Source organism: Danio rerio, chromosome 10, assembly GCF_052040795.2.
Source record: "Danio rerio strain M-AB ecotype USA chromosome 10, GRCz13ab, whole genome shotgun sequence".
NCBI classification, from domain to species: domain Eukaryota; kingdom Metazoa; phylum Chordata; class Actinopteri; order Cypriniformes; family Danionidae; genus Danio; species Danio rerio.
The window spans coordinates 4,211,829-4,227,204 of NC_141030.1; the positions used below are offsets into that span (position 1 = coordinate 4,211,829).

Below are 15,376 nucleotides of genomic sequence, written 5' to 3' on the forward strand. Positions count from 1 at the left end.
ATGATTAAAAATATTTAAAAATGTATATTATTATATTCATACATACACATACACAATTTACAAATGACACTTTAAACATTTAGCGTAACTTTTGTGGGAAACAAGTATTGCACAAGATATACACATTGCATGTAAATAGTCAGCTATTGCATGAGGTTTTGTCAAGTCCAATGTAAAATCTGAAACAAACCCAGTCGTGACATATATTTTTTCTTTCTTACAGTAATACCCCAGCACCAAGCATATTAAACATTAAGCATCCATGTTATTTTTTTTGTTTTCCTCCACAAGATGCCCACAGTAAGCCTTGCTGCTCACTGTCAAAACATCACGTTTTGAAAACCAGGAAGATAATGTAGGACATTCAGTGCTGAGTCTAACTGCGGTTGACATTCCCAAAACATTTGCTGATATTCAGGTGCCTAACGCGCGGTTTTGCTAGCTGTGGAGAAGGTCACAGCGGCGCTATTCATTCTCTGGGAGCTCACGCTGTAAAAAAAAAAAAACGGTGCCGCATCCCAGAGGAGGATTTGCATTTTTTCAGGCTGAGGGAATTTTCTTACGCAAAACCCCGCTGACACGCTGCCAGAGAACTGAGCGGCTGGTCCAGTCCTCCTAGCCGCTGACTCTGCTTTCTTTTCCACTTTGTCTTTTCTTTTGTGGCTGTATATCTGTGTGCGGATTACGCTCGCTCCCTCCCGCTTGCTTTCCTTTTAGAGTTGACCTTCAAGATCCAGTTCCTCATAGTCAGAGTGCCACATTGTGAATCTGAATGAGCATAACTGTACATATATAGTACTCCTAGTGTAAATGTGGAGAAGAATAATAGCGTACTGCTCATTGTGTAGTTGGAGAGGCCCAGTTTACTCCGGGATAGTTCACAAAAAAAAATGTCCTCTTGATTTACTCACTCACATGTCTTCTGAGATGTGTAGGTGATGTTTTTTTTTCTTTAGTAGAACATTAAAAAGCTCCTACCCAGTTAGCAAAGTTTATGTGGCTCAAATCCGACCCACACCAGACACTTACATCTGGCTCACATACTGAATGGAATGATGGCACTTGGGCGGTCCGCTCCTGTTTGCCAGATCTGGGCCACAATTAAGCCATAGCAATATCACATATCAGCCAGAATTCAACCAAGTGAACCAGAACTGACCTTATTTTGGGCCACAGTTTGCTTTTATTCTGGCCCAGATCCAGCCCACACCAGACTCTTACATCTGGACCACATACTAAATGGAATGATGGCTCTAGGGCGGTCCGCTCCTGTTTGTCAGATCTGGGCCACAAATAAGCCAAAGCAATACCACATATTAGCCAAAGGTTGACCAAATGAACCAGAACTGGCCCTATTCTGGGCCACAGTTTGCTTTTATTCTGGCCCAGATCCGGCCCACACCAGACTCTTACATCCGGACCACATACCGAATGGAATGATGGCTCCAGGGCGGTCCGCTCCTGTTAGACCGATCTGGGCCACAAATTAGCCAAAGCAATACCACATATTAGCCAGAAGTCTACCAACTGAACCAGAACTGGCCCTATTCTGGGCCACAGTTTGCTTTTATTCTGGCCCAGATCCGGCCCACACCAGACACTTACATCTGGACCATATACTGAATGGAATGATGGAACTTGGGCGGTCCGCTCCTGTTTGTCAGATCTGGGCCACAAATAAGCCAAAGCAATACCACATATTAGCCAAGGGTTGACCAAATGAACCAGAACTGGCCCTATTCTGGGCCACAGTTTGCTTTTATTCTGGCCCAGATCCGGCCCACACCAGACTCTTACATCCGGACCACATACCGAATGGAATGATGGCTCTAGGGCGGTCCGCTCCTGTTTGTCAGATCTGGGCCACAAATAAGCCAAAGCAATACCACATATTAGCCAAAGGTTGACCAAATGAACCAGAACTGGCCCTATTCTGGGCCACAGTTTGCTTTTATTCTGGCCCAGATCCGGCCCACACCAGACTCTTACATCCGGACCACATACCGAATGGAATGATGGCTCTAGGGCGGTCCGCTCCTGTTTGTCAGATCTGGGCCACAAATAAGCCAAAGCAATACCACATATTAGCCAAAGGTTAACCAAATGAACCAGAACTGACCCTATTTTGGGCCACAGTTTGCTTTTATTCTGGCCCAGATCCGGCCCACACCAGACACTTACATCTGGACCACATACCGAATGGAATGATGGCTCTAGGGCGGTCCGCTCCTGTTTGTCAGATCTGGGCCACAAATAAGCCAAAGCAATACCACATATTAGCCAAAGGTTGACCAAATGAACCAGAACTGGCCCTATTCTGGGCCACAGTTTGCTTTTATTCTGGCCCAGATCCGGCCCACACCAGACTCTTACATCCGGACCACATACCGAATGGAATGATGGCTCTAGGGCGGTCCGCTCCTGTTAGTCCGATCTGGGCCACAAATAAGCCAAAGCAATACCACATATTAGCCAAAGGTTGACCAAATGAACCAGAACTGGCCCTATTCTGGGCCACAGTTTGCTTTTATTCTGGCCCAGATCCGGCCCACACCAGACTCTTACATCCGGACCACATACCGAATGGAATGATGGCTCTAGGGCGGTCCGCTCCTGTTAGTCCGATCTGGGCCACAAAATAGCCAAAGCAATACCACATATTAGCCAGAAGTCTACCAAATTAACCAGAACTGGCCCTATTCTGGGCCACAGTTTGCTTTTATTCTGGCCCAGATCCAGCCCACACCAGACACTTACATCTGGACCATATACTGAATGGAATGATGGAACTTGGGCGGTCCGCTCCTGTTTGTCAGATCTGGGCCACAAATAAGCCAAAGCAATACCACATATTAGCCAAAGGTTGACCAAATGAACCAGAACTGGCCCTACTCTGGGCCACAGTTTGCTTTTATTCTGGCCCAGATCCGGCCCACACCAGACTCTTACATCCGTACCACATACTGAATGGAATGATGGCTCTAGGGCGGTCCGCTCCTGTTTGTCAGATCTGGGCCACAAATAAGCCAAAGCAATACCACATATAAGCCAAAGGTTGACCAAATGAACCAGAACTGGCCCTATTCTGGGCCACAGTTTGCTTTTATTCTGGCCCAGATCCGGCCCACACCAGACTCTTACATCCGGACCACATACCGAATGGAATGATGGCTCTAGGGCGGTCCGCTCCTGTTTGTCAGATCTGGGCCACAAATAAGCCAAAGCAATACCACATATTAGCCAAAGGTTAACCAAATGAACCAGAACTGGCCCTATTCTGGGCCACAGTTTGCTTTTATTCTGGCCCAGATCCGGCCCACACCAGACTCTTACATCCGGACCACATACCGAATGGAATGATGGCTCTAGGGCGGTCCGCTCCTGTTTGTCAGATCTGGGCCACAAATAAGCCAAAGCAATACCACATATTAGCCAAAGGTTAACCAAATGAACCAGAACTGGCCCTATTCTGGGCCACAGTTTGCTTTTATTCTGGCCCAGATCCGGCCCACACCAGACTCTTACATCCGGACCACATACCGAATGGAATGATGGCTCTAGGGCGGTCCGCTCCTGTTAGTCCGATCTGGGCCACAAATTAGCCAAAGCAATACCACATATTAGCCAGAATTCAACCAAATGAACCAGAACTGATCCTATTCTGGGCCACAGTTTGCTTTTATTTTGGCCCAGATCTGGCCTACAGCTTGCACTTGCTGGTACAAAAATCCCAGCATGCATTGCGGTAAGAATACATTCTTTAGCTTATTGATGCTCCAGTTATCATTATTTGCTGGTGATTCTGCTGTTTATGTTGACGTTGTTGATTTTTTCACCTTTAGCCTCCTGTTTGTTCATACTCTGATTTTTGGGCCAAATTTATCATATAAGCATAACGAACCACACTCAGTGGAAATGGGCCAAAAGTAACCAAAATCCAACACTGAGCCAGTGATATTGACGTCTAATACTGACATTTATTCGTCAGGTATAGCAACCAAAATCCAACACATATTAGACATCATAGTGGTAACGTCCACACTTCAACAACGCCAAGCTGTAACATCATTAGATGTTGATATTTGGTTGAATTTAGTTTGGACATTAGACATTGGTGTCAGCCTGATGTTGGGTTCTGACGTCAATTCGATTTTCTTTTGCAAACAAAATGTAACGTCCCCAAGATGTTGAGGTACAACGTGAATCTGACGTTATGTTGACATCCTGTGCCAACTGGTGTAACAGCTAGTGTGTGCTGTGCAGGTAAACCTCGCTCCTCTGACCTCTAAAGGTGCTTTAGTGACAGGCACTAGAGGCCATGGTCTTTAGCCTCCTTGTTAGAGCGACCGACTCCCATGCAGAAGGTCGCCGGTTCGATCCCAGCTCAGAGCGGATTGGGTGGAGTAGGTTCGGCGGAGTTACATTGGTGCTGTGACATGGATGGGAGTGAGGTTTAGGGGGGTGAGTGTAACGGAGGCCAGCTAGTAACTGCTGTGCAGGTAAACCTCACTCCGCTGACCTCCAAAGGTGCTCTAGTGACAGACGCTAGAGCCCATGGTCTTTAGCCTCCTTGTTAGAGCAACCGACTCCCATGCGGAAGGTCGCTGGTTCGATTCCAGCTCGGAGTGGGTTGGGTGGCATAGAACCGGCGGTGTTACACTGGTAAGAGAACAACTCTAAGAAAATCAACTGTTGTAGTGTGGTTTTAATCGTTCATGTGCATTTATGCGTGATCTCAGGCAGCCACGTGACCTGCGATATGGGACGCTAGATGAATGTGACATCCAGGGCCCTGATTTAGAAGTGGAGACAGAACAGTGTCACGTCTCCGTCTTGGCGCCTTTCCGCCACCCAAATTGACAAAATGAAAGAAGAGAATGAAATGGGAAATGGATTACTCCAGGGCTGATGTGTGTCTTTGAAATCAGACATCCGACACAAAGATGAGTAAACTGGATTAGTCTCCCCTCGGTCCCCATCTCCAGTGCCGCTGGTGAACGGAGGAGTACCCTCGTCGCCCGGGCCCTCTTTTGGGAAATCAAACACTTGTCAGCCCAGCTGGCTGTGGAGGATGCAGTGTTGTCTTTCCTTCTCGCCGTCTCGTTTTCATCTGTTTACATGTGGGAATTGTGGGAGGCCCCGTTTCAGGCCGTCTTGCCAGGAGGAATAGCTTCGTGCAAAAAAGGGAAAAAAAAAATTTGTCAACAAGATTTTATGTTTTACGGCTGCCTGTCTGAGCACATTACCGAGGCCTGGCATCTGCTGTTCAATTCATTACACTCCGCTTAAGCAATTTGTTCCTCTTCGGCATTTTAAGGAAATGTGATTAGGTGTGTTTCCTCGGCCTGTATACGACTGAGGTTGAGGGCGAGCTGATATCACAGATTGGATATTGTTTTCTTGGGGATTGTGGGTAAATGAGATAGATCTGTAGATGAGGGAGGGCAGTCTGTCGTGCTACACACTGCGCATGCTACATACTGTTTGTGAAAGTTGACGTTGTATGCAGTAAGTGTGCTCTTTCTTTGAATGTGTGGATGACACACTTGTGTAACACAACGCACACTGAAGACTGAAGTTATTATTTTTAACAATAATTTATTGTCAGTAAATTGCTTGACAGAAAGAAATAGCGATTTTAAAATGTTAATAATCTAATTGAATTTGACAATTACACACTATATTATCATTTGAACCACGTTTATCTATTATATGGAGCTTTGCTGAGCATAAAAACATTACAATATCCTACCAACAACAAACTTATACATATGCGCTTGACTTAATGTTTTGAGGGATGGATGAAAACCATAACCATAATCTACTTCTTAGTATTGAGTATTAGCCTTGAAAAAGCATTAAATATTATTAAACTTATTAAATCATTAAAATATATTAAATGTACAAAAGAAGACTGCAAAAACAACTGTATTATATACTGTATATATATAGATATTTTTATTTTACTTATGTATATATTTATTTATTTTATTATATATTATATTTTATTGCATATATATATATATATATATATATATATATATATATATATATATATATATATATATATATATATATATATATATATATATTCAAATAAATAAAAATTATATGTATTTATATACGGTTGAAGTCAGAATTATTAGCCCTCTTTTGATTTTTTGATTTTTAAAATATTAAAATATTTGTTTTATTTCACTTAGAATGAAAGCAGTTTTTAGTTTTTCAAAAACCATTTTAAGATCAAAATGATTAGCCCCTTTAAGCTATATTTTTTTTCGATAGTCTACAGAACAAATCATCATTTTACATAACTTTCCTAATTACCCTAACCTGCCTAGTTAACCTAATTAACCTAGTTAAGCCTTTAAATGTCACTTTAAGCTGAATAGAAGTGTCTTGAAAAATATCTAGAAAAATATTATTTACTGTCATCATGACAAAGATAAAATAAACCAGTTATTAGAGATGAGTTATTAAAACTATCATGATTAGAAATGTGCTGAAATGTTTAGAAAAAAAAATCTACTCTCCGTTAAATAGAAATTGGGAGAAAAAAATTGAACGGGGGCTAGTAATTCTGACTCGAATTTTTCCATAATTGCATCATATTCTGTATAGTATATTATATAATAATATATGCAATTATATTATTATATAAATTATATATACTTTAAACTTTATTATATTTTTCAACAAAATATATTTTACATAAAATAATAATATTTATGTTATTAAAATAAATAAAAATAAAATAAATAATTATAATGTTTGCAAGTTCTTGTGTCATTGTGCCATTAATGAGCAGTGCTGCATGTACTGTAAAACTTTAAAGTATTTTAACTTGATACAGTGTCTAAAAATCTGGCACATATGCGTGAGGTGTTACAAATACATGCAAATTTATAATGGCCAAATCCATCAAGCACGTGTTTACATGAAAGCAATGTATATATGTCCAAACCGAGGTGCTTGAAACCAAATGATTTTAACAGAGCAAGGATTTTTTTTTCACGGTATGTCCTATAATATTTTTTCTCTGGATAAAGTCTTACTTATTTGATTTAATCTAGAATATAAGCCGTTTTAAATTTTTTAAACCATTTTAAAGTCAAAATTATTAGCCTCTTTAAGCTATATCGATCGTCTAACCGCTGTCACGCAATGACTTGCCTAATTAACCCTTAATAGTTAAGCCTTTAAATGTCACTTAAGCTGTATAGAAGTGTCTTGAAAAATATCTAGTCAAATTATGGCAAAGATAAAAGTAATCAGTTATTAGAAAGACGTATCTTTCCATTAAGTGAAGTTTATTCATAAACAAATTTCGATAGGATCACGTGCTTATGATTGTTCACAGCTGTTCCAACTTTAGCTAATGACTGATTATCCTATCAGACGATCCTTAACTCACTATAAATAACCAGACTTTTCTCATCTCAATATCTTCGTCTTGAAGAAACCCCCCCACCCAACCCTACTTTCCCTCCTTTCAAACGGGCGTCACGGTGGCCAGCGATTAGCGCTGTTGCCTCACAGCAAGAATGCCCCTGGTTTAATTCCTTTCCAAACCAGACGGCATTTCTGTGCGAAGTTTGCTCGTTCTTCCCGTGGTCGCGTGGGTTTTCCCCGGGTCCTCCGGTTTCCTCAAACAGTTCAAAAACAAGCACTCTAAACCAGTGGTTCTCAAAGTGGGGGTCGGGACCCCCTTGGGGGTCGCGGGACAGTGACAAGGGGTCGCTTGGTGATATTCAAAACTCAAGTAAATTTTAATAAACTATTAGAATTACCATATTTTATTCATAACCCACAGAATATAGTTAATAGTTGCATTAAAGAAACAACAACATAAAAATAACATTCAGCCATCAGCCTTTAATTTTAAAAGCAAAATGGAATTAAATCCATAAATGACCCTAAAAAACATTATATGGCTAATAGACTGTTGCATTTTTGTGTTGTCAATAAGCTCATGTTTATATATGCCTATAGTTGTGTCTGCAACATTTACATATTTACAGTACAACCACCTTGAAAAATGGGGGTCACGAGCCACTAATATGATTATTTTTGGGGTCGCGGGCTGAAAAGTTTGGGAACCCCTGCTCTAAACAATTAATTAAAAAACATTAGCTAAACTCTGAGTACACCTTTCAGTTTACATATCTGACACTTAGCTACAACAAGCAAGAAGGGGAGTCATCGAGATCTACCTGAGCTCAAACTCCCCTCTCGCCTTGCAACGGGAGGGAGCTCAGGGCTCGAGGATCTTATAAGCTCAGGGCTCTCTCCCGGGACAGCACGCCAAACTAGCTTTACTATCAATCATCAGCTGAGTGTGAACTCTTGAAACAGAAATTGGGGAAAAAATAAACGAGGACTGATAATTCAGGTGGGCTAATATTGTACCGTTACACCACTATTCACTATATAAATGATTGTTTTAACCCTTTGATGCGCTACATGGCTCTAAAGCAGTGGTCACCAAACTTGTTCCTGGAGGGCCAGTGTCCTGGAGATTTTAGCTCCAACCCTAATCAAACACACCTGAACAAGCTAATCAAGGTCTTACTAGGTATACTTGAAATATCCAGGCAGGTGTGTTGAGGCAAGTTGGAGCTAAACCCTGCAGGGACACCGGCCCTCCAGGACCAGGATTGGTGACCCCTGGTCTAAAGTTTATTTTTTCTAAATCTATTTTATAGCTTGTGCATCAAAGGGTTAAATTATTCATGAATGACTTTGAAAGACACGGATGTCCCCTGGTCTCCAAAAGTTGTGAAAATGAAACATGTATTGAGGTCATGTGACTACATTTCAGCAGACTTTACTGTTCCCTTCGGAATTTGTGTCACCTGGATATGTCATTGTCTCATTTAAAAAGTCTTTTGTCCTCCCTTTTGTGCGTCTTTACTGTGTCTGTGTCCTCAGAACACACTCTGAAGCAGCTGGAGGACACATTGTATAAAGAAGTGCTGAGCTGGACGTCAGCCTTTAGAGGCGTTCAGGTGTAACAGCAGGCGAAATAAGCCTCATTCAGCTCTGGCAAAGCAGCAGAACGCTCCGTTTACCAAAGCCCCGCGGTCCAAAGAATGACCCGGCGTCCTCAGAAGAGACTGCAATTATGATCTCAGAAGGGGTTTTGCTGTCTCGTTGATTGCTCAATGTCCTGTTACGCTGGAAATATTTACATGGCCATGCTGACATTTTACTGATGGGTCAAAACCGGCTCTTGACAGTGATGCAGCCCTCGGGGTGAAGCTTTTAGAGGATCTTTGTCTTTATCTGTCAGATTCCAATAATAGTGTTTTTGCCCAGCAGGGTTTTTTGCTCTCTGCACAGTCATGTTGCAACTTTCTCCGAGGGCATCGTGGCACAATCATTGTTGAGTCATTGGACCTCTCCATCAGTCTGACAAAACAAGAGCAACGCAGCCTTGAAAGCATCACAGTGTTTCCCTAGCTTTGATTCCCCATCCGTCGCTTTTATATGCTCCAAAACTACCCTCCCGGAAACAAAAGGATTTGCATTCCACATTTATCACTGTCATCATGACGAAGCAATGCAGCGCCGCAGTTGAAATTATCAGAGCGCTGAGGAGAAAACTCCTGTTGATCCGCTCCCCTTTTACGGAAAAAATCAAATCGAAACCCAATCGATCTAATTACACACTGACTACAGATGCTGATAGTAATTGCGAGGTACAAATGCATTTAAAAAGGGCACAGACTCTCCAAAGGTGCAGGTCGGTGTTAGTACAGCTTCAAGTTATGACTGAGAGTATCACCTCTACATGACTTTGAACATCGGCATGATCGCTGTGCTGTTCAGACTACATGACTTGTGTCTTTAAATTGCCGTGGTGTTCACACGACATGTTTACACTCACTGGCCACTTTATCAGGTACACCTTACTAGTACCGTTTTAGACCCACTTTTACCTTCAGAACTGCCTTAATCGTTCGTGGCAGAGATTCAACAAGGTACTGGAAATATTCCACAGAGATTTTGGTCTATATTGATATGATAGCATCACGCTGTTGCTGCTGATTTATCGGCTGCACATCCGTGATGAGAATCTCCCGTTCCACCACATCCCAAAGATGCTCTATTGGGTTGAGATCTGGTGACTGTGGAGTTCATTTGAGTACTGTGAACTCATTGTCATGATCAAAAAACCAGTCTGAGAGGATTTGCGATTAATGACAGGGCATGTTATCCTGCTGGAAGTAGCCATCAGAAGATGAGTACACTGTGTTCATATAGGGATGGACATGGTCAGCAACAATACTCGGGTAGGCTGTAGTGTTGACACGATGCTCGGTTGGTACTAATATGCCCAAAGTGTGCCAAGAAAATATCCCCCACACCATTACACCAGCAGCAGCCTGAACTGTTGATACAAGGCAGGACGGATCCATGCTTTCATGTTGTTGATGCCAAATTCTGACCCAATCATGCGAATGTTGCTGCAGAAATCGAGACTCATCAGACCAGCCAACGTTTTTCTAATCGTCTATTGTCCTATTTTGGTGAGCCTGTGTGAATTGTAGCCTCAGTTTCCTGTTCTTAGCTGACAGGAGCGGCACCAGGTGTGGTCTTCTGCTGCTGTAGCCCATCCGCCTCAAGGTTGGACGTGTTGTGTGGTCAGAGATGCTCTTCTGCAGACATCGGTTGTAGTAGTTATTTGAGTTACTGTTCCCTTCTATCAGCTGGAACCAGTCTGGCCATTCTCCTTTGACCTCTGGCATCAACAAGGCATTTGTGCCCACAGAACTGCCGCTCACTGGATATTTTCTCTTTTTCGGACCATTTTCTGTAAACTCTAGAGATGGTTGTGTGTGAAAATCCCAGTAGATCAGCCAGTAAATACTCAACCATAAACAACCATGCCATGTTTAAAGTCACTTAAATCACCTTTCTTCTCCATTCTGATGCTCGGTTTGAACTGCAGCAGATCGTCTTGACCATGTTTACATGCCTAAATGCATTGAGTTGCTGCCATGTGATTGGCTGATTAGCAATTTGCGTTACTGAGCAGTTGGACAGGTGTACCTAATAAAGTGACCGGCGAGTGTAGGGCGAGTGTTCTGAAAAGCATGAATGGAACTCAGACGTATTACATCCGCCATTTTGTCACAATCACATGACCTACCCGCATCAGTTGCGTCGCTTTACTCCCATTCATGAATTCACTCGCGGGGCAACATGGGATAGCATAGCATCCATACAATGCGCACTTCAGAATTTCGCCGAATGTAGTAAGTCATCCAGGCACTTCTCGCGTACTGATTTTCGAATTCTATGAATTCGAACATACTACTCGACTCGCATACTGATTTTAGCGTACTGTATAGTAAGGAAGTATGCAACTTTGGACGTAGCCTATGTCTCCCACCCTACTGAAAAAAACAGCTTAAATCAGCCTAGGCTGGTTGGCTGGTTTTAGCTGGTCGACCAGGCTGGTTTTAGAGGGGTTTCGGCCACTTGGTTTCCAGCCATTTCCAGCCTGGTCTTAGCTGGTCAGGCTGGGAGATGACCAGCTAAAACCAGCTTGACCAGCCTAGCCAGGATGGGAGCCCAGCCAAAACCAGCTATGTCCAGCTTAAACCAGGCTGGTCAAGCTGGTTTTAGCTGGATTTAGCTGGTCATTTTCCAGCCAGACCAGCTAAAACCAGGCTGGAAATGGCTGGAAACCAGCCTGGAAATGGCCAAAACCCCTCTAAAACCAGGCTGGTCGACCAGCTAAAACCAGCCAACCAGCCTAGGCTGGTTTAAGCAGGATTTTTTAGCAGGGCACTGTCAGATTAGAACAGTTTTCTTCTTGAACACTCCATCTATATTTAAGAACAGCTCATCCTTATACTTTGCTTAAATTCTTGTGCGCTGTCTCTCATCTTCCTTGATCTGTATGAGAGCCGTTTTTTATAATGAAGTAATCATCATTTAGTGGATTGTTTGCAACAGTAGAAATATTGTTTGAAGTTCTATAACTCAGAATAGCAGTAGTATTGAAATTGTATTATTAAAATGTGAAAAAATCTGCACTGCTCTGTATCAGATCGGTATCTGTATCGGCCGATATTCCGAATTTTTGGCATCGGATTGGTTCTAAACACAGGGTATCGTGCATCACTAGTTTTCACCTGAAGCGTTATAAATTGCAATTTATAGCTGAAAGGTTTCCAAGCACTGATTTAAATAATCAAACTAGTCATAGAGTATTTTGCAATATATTTATGTTATGTTGTTTTTTAATAGTCTTTCTTATTGCCTAATGGAAGCTACACTAGCATGCTAATACATAATGTCATGTAGTAAGTTGACTAGGTTTTGCAACCGTTGCGGATGAATTTTTGAGAGTGGGGATATGGATAACGCAGCATGTGCTGTACCTGGTGAGGGGTTAATGAGTTGCTAATGAAACACATGGCTAGCAGCTAATTAGATGTGACCTGTTTTTCTGCAACTTTACTTCACGGTTGACAGCTCAGATGCTAATGTGCTAATCTACCTGCAGTCAAAGTCTTCTCTCTCTTTTTTTTACAGTGTTATTTATTATTTTAGCTATATATAGTTGAATGTCGCAACCTTTGAAGTAGGTGTAATATCCCGGTATTCTGAAGGTCTTGCTAATTTGGCTCTTAATATGGTTCCAGCTTGTTATTTGAGATGCTAGAATTGTGATTCACTTCAAGCGCCTCGGCCTGACCCGACGTGTCCTTTGATATCTTTACAAGCATTTTAATGATCTCTTACTCCAGAATATCCTCTGTGAGGAATTCTCAAAATAAACCATATGGTTTAGCTATTGAAATGAGTGTTAGGTTTTATTCTCACGCTTTCATCCTGCTTGTAAAGAATATTTCAAGCTGGGGTTGTATTTCTTGTCAGAATCAAAAGAAAAGAAGAATATATTTTCAGTTAATATTTCTACGCTGACTACCAATTACTTTTTACTACTTATTTTATTAGTAGTAGTAGTTTTAGAATGTGCTATATACATTGTGTTACACTTTATATTTAATTTATATTTATATTTATTTTTATTAGGGTTGTTGCTAGATCGGATATGGTTGCGGCTGAATTATTAACAAAAATGATTTATGCTATTTAGTAAATTACCAAATAAATTTACATTTTTAACACCTACCTCCACCCCAACGCTAAACCCAATCTTCACAGTAATGTAAAAATATTAAATATTTGTATACATTGTCATAAAATATTCTGCTATATTGATTTGCATATCACGCTTCCAGCCTGTCGCGTATCCGATCTAGACTTTACCGGTTATTAGTGTTGCCTTTCTATCAGCTTGATTCAAGTCTGGCCATTTTGTGGATTCTCATGGTTATATTAAAATCACGTACCTTTAAAGTCCATGAGAAAAAATCAATTCATCTTTATTCTATAGCGCTTTTACAATGTAGATTGTGTCAAAGCAGCTCAACAAAGAAGTTCTAGTAAACTGAAACCATGTCAGTCCAGTTTTCAGAGTTGAACCTCAGTTCAGTGTGGTTTAATTTTCACTGCTCAAAGTCCAAACACTGAAGAGCAAATCCATCAATGAGCAGCTACACAAGTCACAAACAAAGCAAGCCAGTGGCGACAGCGGCGAGGAACAAAACTTCACTAATTAAGAAAGTGAAGGAAAAAAAAACGTGAGAGAAACCTGGCTCAGTTGGGCCTAACCATTTCTCCTCTGGCCAAACTTCTTGTGCTGAGCTTGCAGCATGCAGGGAATGCTAGATGTCCACCGTGTAGAAACTGCAGGTGTAAGTAGGTCATCGGTGAGTGTTCAGGCTGGCCAACGGGATCTATGCAGAAACTCATCTGTCCCTGAGGTCATTCAGGAATCAGTCTGATGCTCTCCATGACCATCACAGCATCTACTCAGGATACAGCCTGGTCCAGGATTCATCTAGAAGTCCTCTATGATTGTTGAACAATTGTTGTGAACAATGGACCCTTCGCTAAGCCCCACCCTCCTTAGTTACTGTTGCTACGCCTGTCAAGCTTTCGTGCCTGGCACGGCGGCTTTTTTAATGTCTGTGCGCCGTTTTCAGACATTGCCAGGGATATAATGTCATTTTTGGCGAACAGGTGAGATATCCGAGAAAGCCAGACAAAAAAGGACTGCAGTATGCATTACAGGGGTATATCCACCACATAATAGGCAACCGATTAGAGAATAAATAAATCAAAATTGAAGCTAGCTTAGCCTAGCCGCCTCATACGCTAACCATACAACAGCTTAGCTCATGCTCAGCAGGAGAGGTGACGTTTTAAAATAATCTAATAATAACAAATGAAAGCGTGATTTCTTTATTTTAGCCAAAAAGCCTGATAGATTAATTGTTGTGCAATGAAATATAGCGTCACTAACCGACGAGGAAACACGCATGTCAGTGCTTTTACATTGTTCATTCATAGATAGAACAGCCAGAAAGGGAAACTGATGGATTTGTGCTGAACATTAGCATCATTGACCATAACAATGTACAGTTACCTATTACTGTCAGTATGTTTGTGCGCTCTTTATAAATGACTGAAAAACAGCTGGGGGTAAAGTATATTGATCGCAGCTGCTCAGTGATCATATCTCGGTTTTGTTCTGTTGAATTGTAGTTTCAAATATTCGTAGCTTGAAACATGGAAATATGAAGTTCAGTAAAGTTAGCAACAGATTTGCAGATTTGTAATTTCCAGATCAATAACTCGTGTCATTATGAACTAACGTTATTCGCTATTGGTATGACTAAGCTACTAACGTTATGACGAAGGCTTACATGGAGCATTACTCACAATATCGAGCGAAAAAAAAGGAATAAGACCACTGTGAAACAAAACCTGCTTTGTGTTTTTGTAGGAAACACAGTTTAGATCTGTTTAGGGTAAGAGGTGTGTGAGTTATTGCCGTCTGTCTACAGCCTGATTTATACTTCTGCGTCAAGTGACCGGCGTAACCCACGGCGCAGGCAACGTGCGTAGCTGTGCATTTATACTTCTGCGCGCTGTCTCTGTCGGTCTGCATTAACACTTCCGAAACGCTAGTGGGCAGTGAGGTGTTAATGTTCCTCTGTGTCGAGTTTCTTCTCTGCTTTTTTGCTTTTCCTGAACACTTCCGGGATGTACAAGTGGCTCAAATTTGAGGCAGGAACCGGCGGACGTGCAACAACTTTAACTATGAGGTAAACACAAAACAAAACTTTCCATCCGGAGCTCCTTCACGGGACTCCACACTTGTAAACAATCGCTCGCGCCATTCGCGCGGCTCTCGGTCCCGCCCAGACTCGCGCTACCAAGCCGACCAATCACAGAGCTTACGCTACGCGTCGTTGCGACGTGTAGTTACATTTTTTGAGAGGTGCAC

General features: G+C 41.9%; 1 protein-coding gene and 1 long non-coding RNA gene across 5 annotated transcripts in view; one reads left to right on the top strand and one right to left on the bottom strand.

Annotated features, from left to right (window-relative positions):
* Positions 1-15,376, top strand: part of ttc28 (tetratricopeptide repeat domain 28) — a 500,907-nt gene that overhangs the window by 374,033 nt on the left and 111,498 nt on the right. The window lies entirely within an intron of this gene.
* Positions 1-15,376, bottom strand: part of LOC147834968 (uncharacterized) — a 722,499-nt gene that overhangs the window by 122,022 nt on the left and 585,101 nt on the right. The gene's annotated exons all lie outside the window — the stretch shown is intronic.